The 12118-nt window shown below is 38.7% G+C and overlaps 1 long non-coding RNA gene across 1 annotated transcript; it reads right to left on the reverse strand.

The window, feature by feature from the left end:
• Positions 1-9561: 9561 nt before the first annotated feature.
• On the reverse strand, positions 9562-11682 carry LOC133217950 (uncharacterized). The gene is made up of 3 exons (XR_009727013.1): positions 11579-11682; positions 11286-11361; positions 9562-9760 (listed from the first exon to the last, which is right to left on the reverse strand). It is a non-coding gene; the product is annotated as an uncharacterized LOC133217950 (long non-coding RNA).
• Positions 11683-12118: the final 436 nt, after the last annotated feature.

Raw genomic sequence — 12118 nt, forward strand, 5'->3', positions numbered from 1 at the left:
AGTTGCTGAACTAAAGTTTAGAATCAATTTTTTAAAAATACTGCACAAAAGAAAAAATAGCTAGTTAACAAATGGCTCTATATAATTTTCTGTAAAATATTAGCATTTTAGGCAGCATCCAAACGTGTGCTCCCTTTGTAGAGAAGATATGTTGCAGAGATATTCACTGCCACTTAAGTAATCTTATATTCAAACTACAACACAAGACAGCATTTAATGTTCCAGAGCTTCAAATGGTGGAAAAGAGGTGTCTTGAACTATATGTGTTGACTGGAAAATAGCATCAAATGAGTTATGAGAAATCCAGCACAGACTATTTCAACTTCATCTTGAAGGACTGCCTTTAAAAATTAACTCCAAACATAAACAGCATTACAGAAGTAAAAGTCATCTAAACTTGAATGCTGATTCTATAATTCAATGTACACTTTAAATGTGAGAGTTGGTTACTTACTTTCAGCGAAAGTAAAGGATTGAAAGTTTGAGATTGCCCACAGAATGGATCACACGGGTGATCAGGACTTGAGGATTGAGTCTTTGTGCCCAATGTGCCATGTTCCTGATTGCTATGTCTCACTGGGGTGTCACAGGGTCTAATGAGCTGTGATAGACAACATCATAGACATCCAGCTTCAGCACACATTTCCTCACTATTCATATGAATCCTGGTGCAATTCTGGATAACACTTTTTTACATGGAAATATTTTGATCTTTTTTACCTGACACATAAGGTCTATCAGTTACCATCAGTTTATGTGATTTGCTGTATATTTTGTTACGTAGGCCAAATTCTGTCTCATCACAATGTATCAATTAGATCATATTTTTGGAAACCATATTTATTAATATCAAACACACAAGTATAGCCATATTATGTCCAAAATCAGCACTGAACTGCATAGCTTGTGCAAAGAGGAAATTAAAGTGAAAGCTTTATATCCCAGTTTGAGTCAGGAGTTCAGAGCTGCCTCGTTCTGGCAAGTCAGCAGCATCCTTCAAGTATGAAAGAGATCACTTGAGTTGCAGATATGAACTGTCCCCTTGGACTTTGTGCTAGACAATTGAAATGCTGTCAAGGACTCACAGAAAGGATGGGATTTGGAGAGGAAAGAAGGCAGGAGACTAGGTAGGATGCAAGACCCCTCTGAAGAAGCATGCTTCACATTATAGTACAGGCTATACTATATTTTTGGGAGTCTTGTCTCGTTATCAAAGAAACTGCTGATGGTCGTGGACATTCACTGTAGCAGGAACTTAGGCTAACCCATAACTAATGAGAGGCAAGGAATCACGGAATCGTATCATAGAATGGTTTGAGTCGAAAGGGACCTTAAAGACCACTTAGTTTCATTCCCCCTACAATGGGCAGGGACACCTTCCCTTAGACCAGGTTGCTGAAAGCCTGTCCAGCCTGGCCTTGGACACTGCCAGGTATTCGGCAGCCACAGTTTCTCCAGGCAACCTGTGCCAGGGTCTTAGCACCCTCACAGGGAAGAATTTTTCCAGTTACTGCATATGTGTTTATGTAAACACAGAAGTAGCCTAGAGAAGTACAATGTCCCACCAAAGTGTGGCTGTATATTGCGCACAGACCTTCATTCCCAGGCACAACATTTATGGTAAGAGCTGTATGCTGGGTACACAGCTGCTTACTGCTCCACAGTCTGAACGAATATATCCACTGAAGAAAAAACATACGCATGGGATGTGTGCGTATAAACACACACTTCATGTTTTTATCAATTTTCATCACATGTTTCATTCAATAGGCTTATTAATCAACCATAAGAAATGGGTTAAGATGTTGAAACAGTCATGGCCTTTGTTCTGTGTCAGTTTTGTTGGCTTAGCTGACATATAGCTACAAGGCATGACGGATCAAAGTAATTAAAGTTCCAATCATTTACCTTTCTGTGTTCAGTGTCAAGACAGCTAGCCTTCACCCTGAGTTCAGAGCATTTTCATATTTTTTTAACATGCTATAGCTGTGCCATTTGCCTTGCTGTACTTAAGAATTTGACAGCATTTCCATTATAAAGTTTGTATATGAAGGCTTGAGATTCCCTCTGGATTCCAACTTCACACATAAAAACACAAACCACAGGCAATTCAAGGGTTTGGTTTTTTTTTTTTTGGGGGGGGGAGTGTTGTTTTTTCTTTTTTTCATTTACTTTAAGGTAATTTAGAGGTTTTGTCTGTCAGAGAACAAAAGTTGTCAGTTCTGTTTCATTTGCTTTCAAGGCATATTTTGTGTTCTGTGAAACTTAAATGAAACTTATTTTGTTCCTGTCATGAAGTGTGGTAGGCAATTAGTCCTAATCTTTACTCTTCCATTACACACATTATTTATAAATGAGAGTATGAAAACATTTGGAGTATGTAGCATGGAGCAATTTCTGGATTTTTCAAGAATAGGAGGTTGGTTTGTATTTGAACCTAAATATGAATTCAGAAATTTAGTGCTGCTTTTCCCATATTAAAGAAAAAATGAATTTTTAGTAAGTCAAACAGATAGTTTGAATCTTGGGGGGAGTATACACTAGCTAAAACCAAACCAGCACATGTTATATAAAAAAAAAAAAAAAGGTAGATAACCAAAATCAGGATTGAAATAACTCACAACCAGTAAAAAGTAACGGTCTCCTGAGTCTTGAACTGTCTGTACCTTCTTTTTTTTCTCCACAGCTGGCCAGTTGACTACACTGGCTGGATGGATCCACCAAGCTGTGGAGTACTAAGTCATCTTCTACTTTTCAGCATGGTTTGCACAGGGCCTTGTATAAGACTGGCACTAGGCATCTGGCAAATTTTAGTTAAAGACTCTTTACACATTATCAGATACTGGTAGCTTATAGTCTCCTATGTGCACAAGTCTCACCTACTGCACACAACTCAAATCTAATTCAGGGAACTTGAAATCTGCCAGGGTTTTCCATAAAGTTCTAATACTGGATAGCTTTATAAGCTTTGCTTTCATAAAGGTAATACAAAATCTGATGGTTTTATTACACATTAGAGATTGACAGTGGAGATGTAGTAAAGTGCCCATTATTTGGCACAGTAATGCAAGATATTTTGGGAAATAACCCACACTGCCTATATTTAGTAGCAGACCTTCACCAAACACATTTTACTACCTGATAGCCTACACAACTCCGTAATATGCACAGACTCTTCCAGTCCTCTATCAGCCTTTCAGAAACAGTCTGAAGGAGAAGATTAGGTGGCTTCAAGAATGTTAGTGCACTTGCTCTCACATATTCTTTCCGTACTTGGAAGGATTTGAAGAAACAGTGACAAGGGGAGATAGAGGAGACATAAACTGTTTCTTTCCTGATTATACAGTGAATAATAAGAACAGAGCATTGTTTGCAAAAATAATTCATGGTCGAAAAAGGAGGCTAATTCAAAATTAATTTCATTCATAATAAATACCTCCACCAGCATTTTTATAAATAAAACACCAGCAATTATTATTCTACTATGTATTTACAAGAAACACACAATTCTAAAAAACAGTAGAAGGACATCCCATTCTTCAGAAGTTTAGGACTGATAAATCATTAGACACCACCTATCTTGTCAGAGTCATTACAGGTCCATCTTGCTTCAAACTCAGTCAACATACATTTTACTATTTACCTTGATAAGAGTAGAATCAAACCCAAATTTCTGTCATTCCTCCCATGGGCATCTCACTTTTCTCCCTTCAATGACTTTTTAAAGTTTCCAGAGTATGAAACATCACGTTGATGCTGCATCACATCCAGTTAGGAAGCTCTGGCATGTAGTGTTATGTTTAAACCAACATGCAAATGTAATCAGGAATGACACATTGTCCCAGTAAAGCAGTCACTCAGTTTTGAGAAACTCAAAAAGACATCTTATAAAACAGATTCTCAAAGCCACAGGTTTGTGCTTTTGGAAATCAATCTCTAAGTCAAAATTAAAGTTTGAGAAAGATCTTACAGGAAGATGCCCCATGACTGTCAGTGTTTAAAGAGGCATTTGGACGATGCCTTTAGTAATATGCTTTAACTCTTGGTCAGCCCTGAAGTGCTCAGGCAATTGGCCTATAGGTTAGTTGTAGGTCTTTTCCAAGTGAAATAATCTATTCTATTATATGCTATTCTGTGCTGCACTGTTCTAATGTTTCAGTCTTTGAAATACTTGCTCATGGAGTTAAGAGTTGGCTATCGAGGTCAGAGGGAGAAAGCCACAACCTGCATGTTGCCACTGAAGCATTTGAGCTGCTGTAAAAGCTGATCTTGCAGCTCTGACGGTTTTATAATTCATCTCTATATCACTGGCAGGCTTAGCCAAATATTCCCAAGCTACTGGACACAAGAACAGGAGGGAGAGGAAAGTGAGATTTTTCTCACGTATTTGCCAGCTATTTCTTGTTAATATTCGTTAGAAGACCAGTTTGTGCTATCATCCTTTTGGAAATATCCCCTGTCCTGTTCCACCCACTGGTCAGGGAGGTTATGAGTCCTATTAAGATGGGAAGACCTTCTGCCACATCACTGCTCAGTATGACTAACCTCAAAAGGGCTCCATGTGCTTATTAAAGCAGATACCACATTCTGATGACTGGTCTCTGCCCCCATCCTCTGTATGTGGGCTAAGGACCCCCAGTGCCGTCCCAGCAAAGGGTTCAACTGCCTGGTCTTTCAAGTCTTAAACAGCCCATACTTGTGTGAGCCTTCTATGCAGCAGTGATCCTCAGTGTTTTACTAGCAGTATCGATTTTATCTTTACAATGTTCCTATTATCCCTATTATGAAGATGAGGAAAAAGGCACAGCTAAATGACTTACTAAGGCTGCCAAAAGAAGTGTCAGAGCTGAGAACAGAAACCAGATCACCTGAGGTTGCATTTCTGAAAACTTTTCTCCTTTCCTCTTCCTTTAATCTTTGTTTAGTACTAGGGCAGGTAATTTGAAATCTGGGCAATATTCAGATACGGTTTCTTTCCCAGAAGGAAATAAAGCTTTACAGGCTCACTTTACAGAGGCAGCCAGTCCACTTGGACTACCAAGGTTTTGCAGCTCTCACAGGGCACTGCAAAATCCACCAATCAGACCTGTGCAGCCGGAATGCTTTCAGAGGAGATGGAAATGCACAGAAATGGCATGTTATCTCAAATCAGGCTCACACAATATGTTTCTATGGACATCAGAAACTAATCTTTGAAATGGTCCCTGATGAGAGACGGATTGGCCTGAGCTGCCTTCTGAAAATGTTCCAATTCCTCCGTTGCATCCGGTGTGTGTTTATTGGAGAAAGAATAAGTTCTCATTTAAATTCTGCACATGTATTTGCACTGTGACCTTTTTAGCTGTTACCTCATGGCTACATCTGAAATTGGTAATAAAATGCAACTCATGGTAAAGAACTGCTAGGTGATTTTATACAACTATAATTTTACACTCTCACAAGGCAGAATATGTAATTCCTTAAACCACACATGGGAACTTTGTGATACTGGTCTGGATTTTTGTTTTCAATGCCAGCACCGTGTGAATAAAGCCAACTCTATGCAATTATACAAATAATGAGTTAAACAGATATGCATTTTAGCTGATATTGATGCAGAGAAACCAATGTGAAGTCCCACTGAAGTAAGGATGATACACAAATACGAACAGCTCCTGCAGCAGATGACTGTGCATCTTAATGGTTTTATGTTTATCTGTGACTGCTACATAAGTGTTCCTGAAGAGTCTCCTAAGTCAGACACACTTTAAATAATTTCCAAGGCATCCTATTTATTCGTGAAAAAAATACAATGTATCAATGTAATGGCTGAGAGTGAGAGGGAACCTTGGAAGCGTTTGACACGGTCCCCCACAGCATCCTTGCGGCTAAATTGAGGAAGTGTGGTCTGGATGATCGGGTAGTGAGGTGGACTGTGAACTGGCTGAAGGAGAGAAGCCAGAGAGTTGTAGTCTATGGGGCGGAGTCTAGTTGGAGACCTGTATCTAGTGGAGTGCCTCAAGGGTCAGTACTGGGACCAGTATTATTTAATATATTCATCAACCATTTAGATGAGGGAATTGAGTGTACTATCAGCATGTTTGCTGATGACACTAAGCTGGGAGGAGTGGCTGACACACCAGAAGGCTGTGCTGCCATCCAGAGAGACCTGGACAGGCTGGAGGGTTGGGCGGGGAATAACTTGATGAAATATAACAAGGGAAAGTGTAGAGTCCTGCATCTGGGCAGGAACAACCCCAGGTTCCAGTATAGATTGGGGAACGACCTGTTAGAGAGCAGTGTAGGGGAGAGGGACCTGGGGGTCCTGGTGGGCGACAGGGTGACCATGAGCCAACACTGTGCCCCTGTGGCCAAGAAGGCCAGTGGCATCCTGGGGTGTATTAGAAGGGGAATGGTTAGCAGGTCGAGAGAGGTTCTCCTTCCCCTCTACTCAGCCCTGGTGAGACCTCATCTGGAATATCGTGTCCAGTTCTGGGCCCCTCAGTTTAAGAAGGACAGGGACCTGCTGGAGAGAGTCCAGCGCAGGGCAACTAAGATGATTAAGGGAGTGGAGCATCTCCCTTATGAGGAAAGACTGAGGGAGCTGGGTCTCTATAGTTTGGAGAAGAGGAGATTGAGGGGTGACCTTATTAGTGTATATAAATATATAAAGGGGGAGTGTCACGAGGATGGAGCCAGGCTCTTCTCAGTGGCAAACAATGAAAGGACAAGGGGAAATGGGTACAAATTGGAACACAAGAGGTTCCACTTAAACCTGAGAAGAAACTTCTTCTCAGTGAGGGTGACGGAACACTGGAACAGGCTGCCCAGGGAGGTTGTGGAATCTCCTTCTTTGGAGACATTCAAGACCCGCCTGGACAAGTTCCTGTGTAAACTTATCTAGGTGTTCCTGCTCCGGCAGGGGGATTGGACTAGATGATCTTTTGAGGTCCCTTCCAATCTCTAACATACTGTGATACTGTGATACTTTAATATCTGTTTATATTCAAAATTCTCATTTTCTTGTATTAATTTATTGTATTCCGTTGTTCTGATTTTAAAGACTGCAGTAAAGAGCCTTTGTGCAAAATAGTGGTCAAATGCAAAGGAAGCCGTAATATGAAAACATAATATTTAATATCACTCAGTTTTCCAATAAAGTCCACACAGGCAGGTTACTGCCACACACAGAAGAGCTGAGTGGTACTCTGACCAGTCACAGGTTCAATTTCACTGACCCAACAGTTCAGATAGATACACAAAAAAAATATTTTGATGCTGAATCATTATACATATTTTCTTTGGTGCAAACATACTCTGAACACTCCTAGTAGCTTGTTTGCTAAAATAAGTAATCAGAAACTATGCCTGATTTTGTGTTCTTTTCTTCAAAGTGCCATTGTACTTACATCAAGCAGCTTTAGAGGATACTTACAGTGAATGGCGTTCAGAAATTTTTTATTGTCTTGGAATATACCAGTTTATCAGGTTTTCCAGTATGTGACAACTGAGATCTGCAATGATTGAGAGTGGATGTGCAACTTATCTGTCTGTAAAGTCCACCTGGAGAGCAGAGCTGGGGCCACTAAGCACCTTCCTCTCTTTTGCAGTGGGGGGTCCCTCCTGGCAGAGTCCTTCAGTTCCACTTTCCTTAAATAGAGGCTTACAAACAGATGGCCGGAGAGCTGCCATTCTTGGTTTTTGAGGTGGAAAATAATTTGTAGGGGTAAACTAAAATTTTCTGGTATAAGACACAATATAGATATTTTCACAGAAAAGTAATTTATATATGGCCTCCTAAGCATAACTCTAATGAGCTAACTACTGTAGTTCACAAATCATCATGAATGAAATCTAGATCAGAAGGCTGTTCTACTCTGCATTTCCAAATACTTATTTTTCAGGTTCTGAGCTCTTTAAAACATAGACCACACATGTAGATATGTCAATTTCCAATTAAAACAAGACACAGCTACCCAGTTTGTGCAAATGAGTCCATGTAGAGACATTTTTTCCCTGTAGAAAGTGTAATGACTTCCATCCTCTGGCTATGATTATTTTGAGACTTCGATATATATTAAAGGATCTGAACAATGAGATCCAAATTCCTTGGGTTTACAGGCAGTCAGATCACAATGGAAAATGTATTCATAATCAGATTCTGGAACGCTCCTACTGTGTTTTCAAATCAAGCTATGGGTATATTTCTAACCACTATAGAGTGCCAACAAGTATCTAAAGCCTAAAAAGACTTACCAGAAAGGTGGAGGTACATCAAGGTAGCAAGATATTTGCCATCTGGAGCTACACACAGGTACTTATAGATTACCTACTTGCTGTGCAACTGCAGGGAAGGAAACAGTCATTTGCGTTTCTGAACTAACAGCAATATTGCAACCCAGCAGGTACATGCACGTTATGCAGTGAGATTTAAACTATCAACATGCTTCGTAACTACAGCATCTTGCTTTTCTATTTTATTTATTTATTTCAGCTGAAAATAGTCTCCCTGTCTGGATTTGTAGGAGCATAATACACTAGAAAATCACTTCAAAGTTCAAATTTGAGATTCAGTACAGCAACTAACACTGGTACAGCAAAGCCCTTAATATATTATTTCTAGCACCTACACTGATCTGAGAAGTACCATAACCAGTAGCCCTGAGGCAACAAAACACACTGTATCTTGATGATTCTGAGCTTACAGGCAGTCCCCCATGAATCATCCAGATACTGTAGAAAGAAGTGCCTGAATTTTTTGTTGGACTATGCCTATACCAAAAAAAAAAACAAAACTGGGGAAGGAACCCCAACACTACTTATATTAGCACGACTGTTTCACACAACATTTCTATTTACACTAATGTAAATACTAATCTCTAAAAGCATATCAGGTAGTTATTTCACTTAGTTACTCTAGAACCTCTTCTTTTCATAGGTGACAAGACCAAAAGGGATCTACTGGTACATCAAATCACACTATCATATCCAGTTTAGAATTGCTTTCCTAAACTGATCCTGGTTTTCCTTAAAGCCATATTTTTCTTTCATAGGCAGATTTTTCTGGAACCTTACTTTTCTTATGGTTAAAAGCTTCCTACTTCACCCACAGTTTTTGTGAGGTCTGTGCCAACACAGAATCACAGAATCACAGAATCCCAAGGGTTGGAAGGGACCTCAAGAGATCATCTGGTCCAACCCCCCTGCAAGAGCAGGGTAACCTAGAGTACATCACACAGGAACTTGTCCAGGCGGGCCTTGAATATCTCCAATGTGGGAGACTCCACAACCCCCCTGGGCAACCTGTTCCAGTGCTCTGTCACTCTCACAGTAAAGAAGTTCTTCCTGATGTTAACGTGGAACCTTCTATGCTCCAGTTTACACCCATTGCCCCTTGTCCTGTCACTGGATATCACTGAAAAAAGCCTAGCTCCATCATCCTGACACCCACCCGTTACATATTTGTAAACACTGCCTTTTAGTTGCAACATATGTCTGTGAATGCATCAAGACATAAAATTACTGTAGGTGAACTATCACCTAACCTGTGTAAAAATAAATCTTAGTTGTAAGTGTGCTGGGATTTCACTTCATGCTTCATCCCTGTGCTCACCTCAGCCTTTGAATGCTATTTCATGGCTGATTTAAACTTAAGACCATAGCATATGCAGGAAGAGTGGACCCTGTTCATCAGCATCTCATTCATCCAGCTCTGTCATGTCAGTAGCAGTGTGCCTTCAGGGAGGCTGAATCAATTTACCTGTCTCATTGAAAACCAACACTGCAAAGAAAATTATTATAAAAACTATGATTCTTAGTTTTAGGAGCTAATCCAGATAGGGGGAACCCTTCTAGCAGCAACCCACACAGATTAAGTAGTGAAACCTAATCCCTTAATATGCCTGCAAGCCCCAAAGTAACCCAAGAAAATTCTGCTTTGCCTGTTTCAGGTGGAGACCAACTCTTCATTTAGAGCACTGCTAACTGAAATAATACAAATCCTCTATTAATATCAAAGGTGTTATGTCATTGTGGGAGCTTTGACGGGTAAATTGTAAGCCATAAGCAAGCATCTTCAACAAATTTCAATGGTGTGATACCTTCTTAAAGCAGGGTGCTCACAAGTAGCACTGTAGAGCAGCCTGGCATTAAAGTGTTCATCTGTGCTCTGGCTTGTATTATCAGGAGAGTTTACTTAAGACATAAGTTATTCCTCAGTCATCTAAATAAAGTATTAATATTCTAGATTCTTACATTTGTACAGCTATGTTTGAGCACCTTTAAAACAAATTGATGGCCTCACTGTAACCCCATGCAGACCTTTATTCACTTAAACTAAGTCACATTTTGGAACTACAGAATATAAGCATGTACTATTTTTTTGTTGTTGTTGTTTTTCCTCAAGGGGACCAGGAACAGAGCAGCAAGGGGAGTTTAGGTAAATTCAAGTTGATTATATGCAATAGTTTTTCATACAAATGATAATTTACCTACCTCTAACTAATGACATCATTTTCTCATTTTTCCAGACTAAGATAATCTAATTCACTTTATACTTAATAAAAAAGAGATTTTTTGAAAAATAAGTATCTATAGTCTTATGGGAAGTTTACTGAACCTCTGAAAAAGTTTCCTAAAACATTTCCTGCTTCTTGCCTCTACAACATCTGATTGCACGAATGTTTTCTTGAGTCGACAACTTGCCAATTTTAATAACTTTTAAAACTTCTACTCGTCCCCTTGAGGCTTACCCTCTTTTAGGATATTTTCTTAGAAATCAATTCTTGGGATGACATTTTAGCATTCAGAAGGATAAAAATAATATTTTTAATGTCTCTTTAAAAGATAGTTTAATTGCTGAAGACACCTGTAGAGCTTTTTTTTTTTTTCTATAAGTCTCCATTTTCATTTTTTTTTTAGTCTTGATTTATCTTTTAGAAGCAAAACTACTATGGTTTAATGATGTCACTAACTAAGGGTTTTTTTTCCATATATTATAAGCATTCAATTTATTTAAAGTGGTCAGAATATTTTTCCCCCAGAGGTGATTCATTCTTCCTTTTTTTTATCAAATTAGTCAATATATTCCTACAGGATCAAGTGTAGTCTAAGCACTGGATTTTTTTGTAGACAATTTCATTTAGAAAATACAGAAGGAAAGTAGCTTTCTAGTTCTCTGTCAAGGCAAAACACTTTGCAGGTTTTCTATTGATAACATAGCACACTAGAATGTTTTGCATCATGGTAGAATAATATGAATGCAAAATAGTAAGTTTAAAGTGACCCCAATGTGTTTCAAATCTCACCATAGTGTCTCAAATCATTGGGAATAATCTTGTCCACACTGTGATATTAACATGGTCCTTTCTTGATCATTAGGCTCTAAAAAATAGTTGAATTTCACATTAATAGTAATCTATAAAATAAGCACAAAAGTTCATAATCTGGCTCCTAATAGGCATCCTGGTCTTCTAACAGGACAGCCACATCTACAGCTTGTTAATGACATATCCTTAAAATGTAGTTCCTCTCCTAAAAAGGATGAGAAAATAGCTGGTTATTTAGATGTGTCCCACAAGTGTATTTAAAATTACATTACTTGTATTTGCATAAATACAAATGTTTACTACTGATTAGCAGTACACAGCAAACAGAGACAGAAAATATTTCTTTGGAAGAAGCCTTGACCTTCAAATGCACCAGGAGCAGGCTGTGGACAAAAGGCCAATTAGGTCAGAAGTTTTTAACAACTTACGGCCCAAACACTAATAGCTGTTAAAAATAGATGGCATAAGGTGGTCCAAAATTTAAAATGAGACACACCTTCTGCGCATAATTTAAAGCAAAACATACAGTTTCACACATCTATGTGAACTGGAAAATGTAACAATTTTTTTTTTTTAAATTATTTCCCAAATTTTTTTTAAGTCTTTTTAGCATGAAGAATTGTAAATCATTTCTACATCAAGAGGGAAGGTGGCTTTGGTTTGGTTTTTTTTTTTAATTCAATTTAAAATGACAATGCATTCAAAACATTATTCACATGTGAAAAAACCTTTCCAAGTTGGATTTCAAATTCCAAAAAACTCTGTCATGATAAATGAGAATATGCATTTTGAGTGGAATGATGTCTTTCATT

This window comes from Neopsephotus bourkii, unplaced genomic scaffold, assembly GCF_033783945.1.
Source record: "Neopsephotus bourkii isolate Nb327-2 ecotype Australia unplaced genomic scaffold, CSIRO-AGI_Nbou_v1 NB_1181, whole genome shotgun sequence".
Classification (NCBI taxonomy): Eukaryota; Metazoa; Chordata; class Aves; order Psittaciformes; family Psittacidae; genus Neopsephotus; species Neopsephotus bourkii.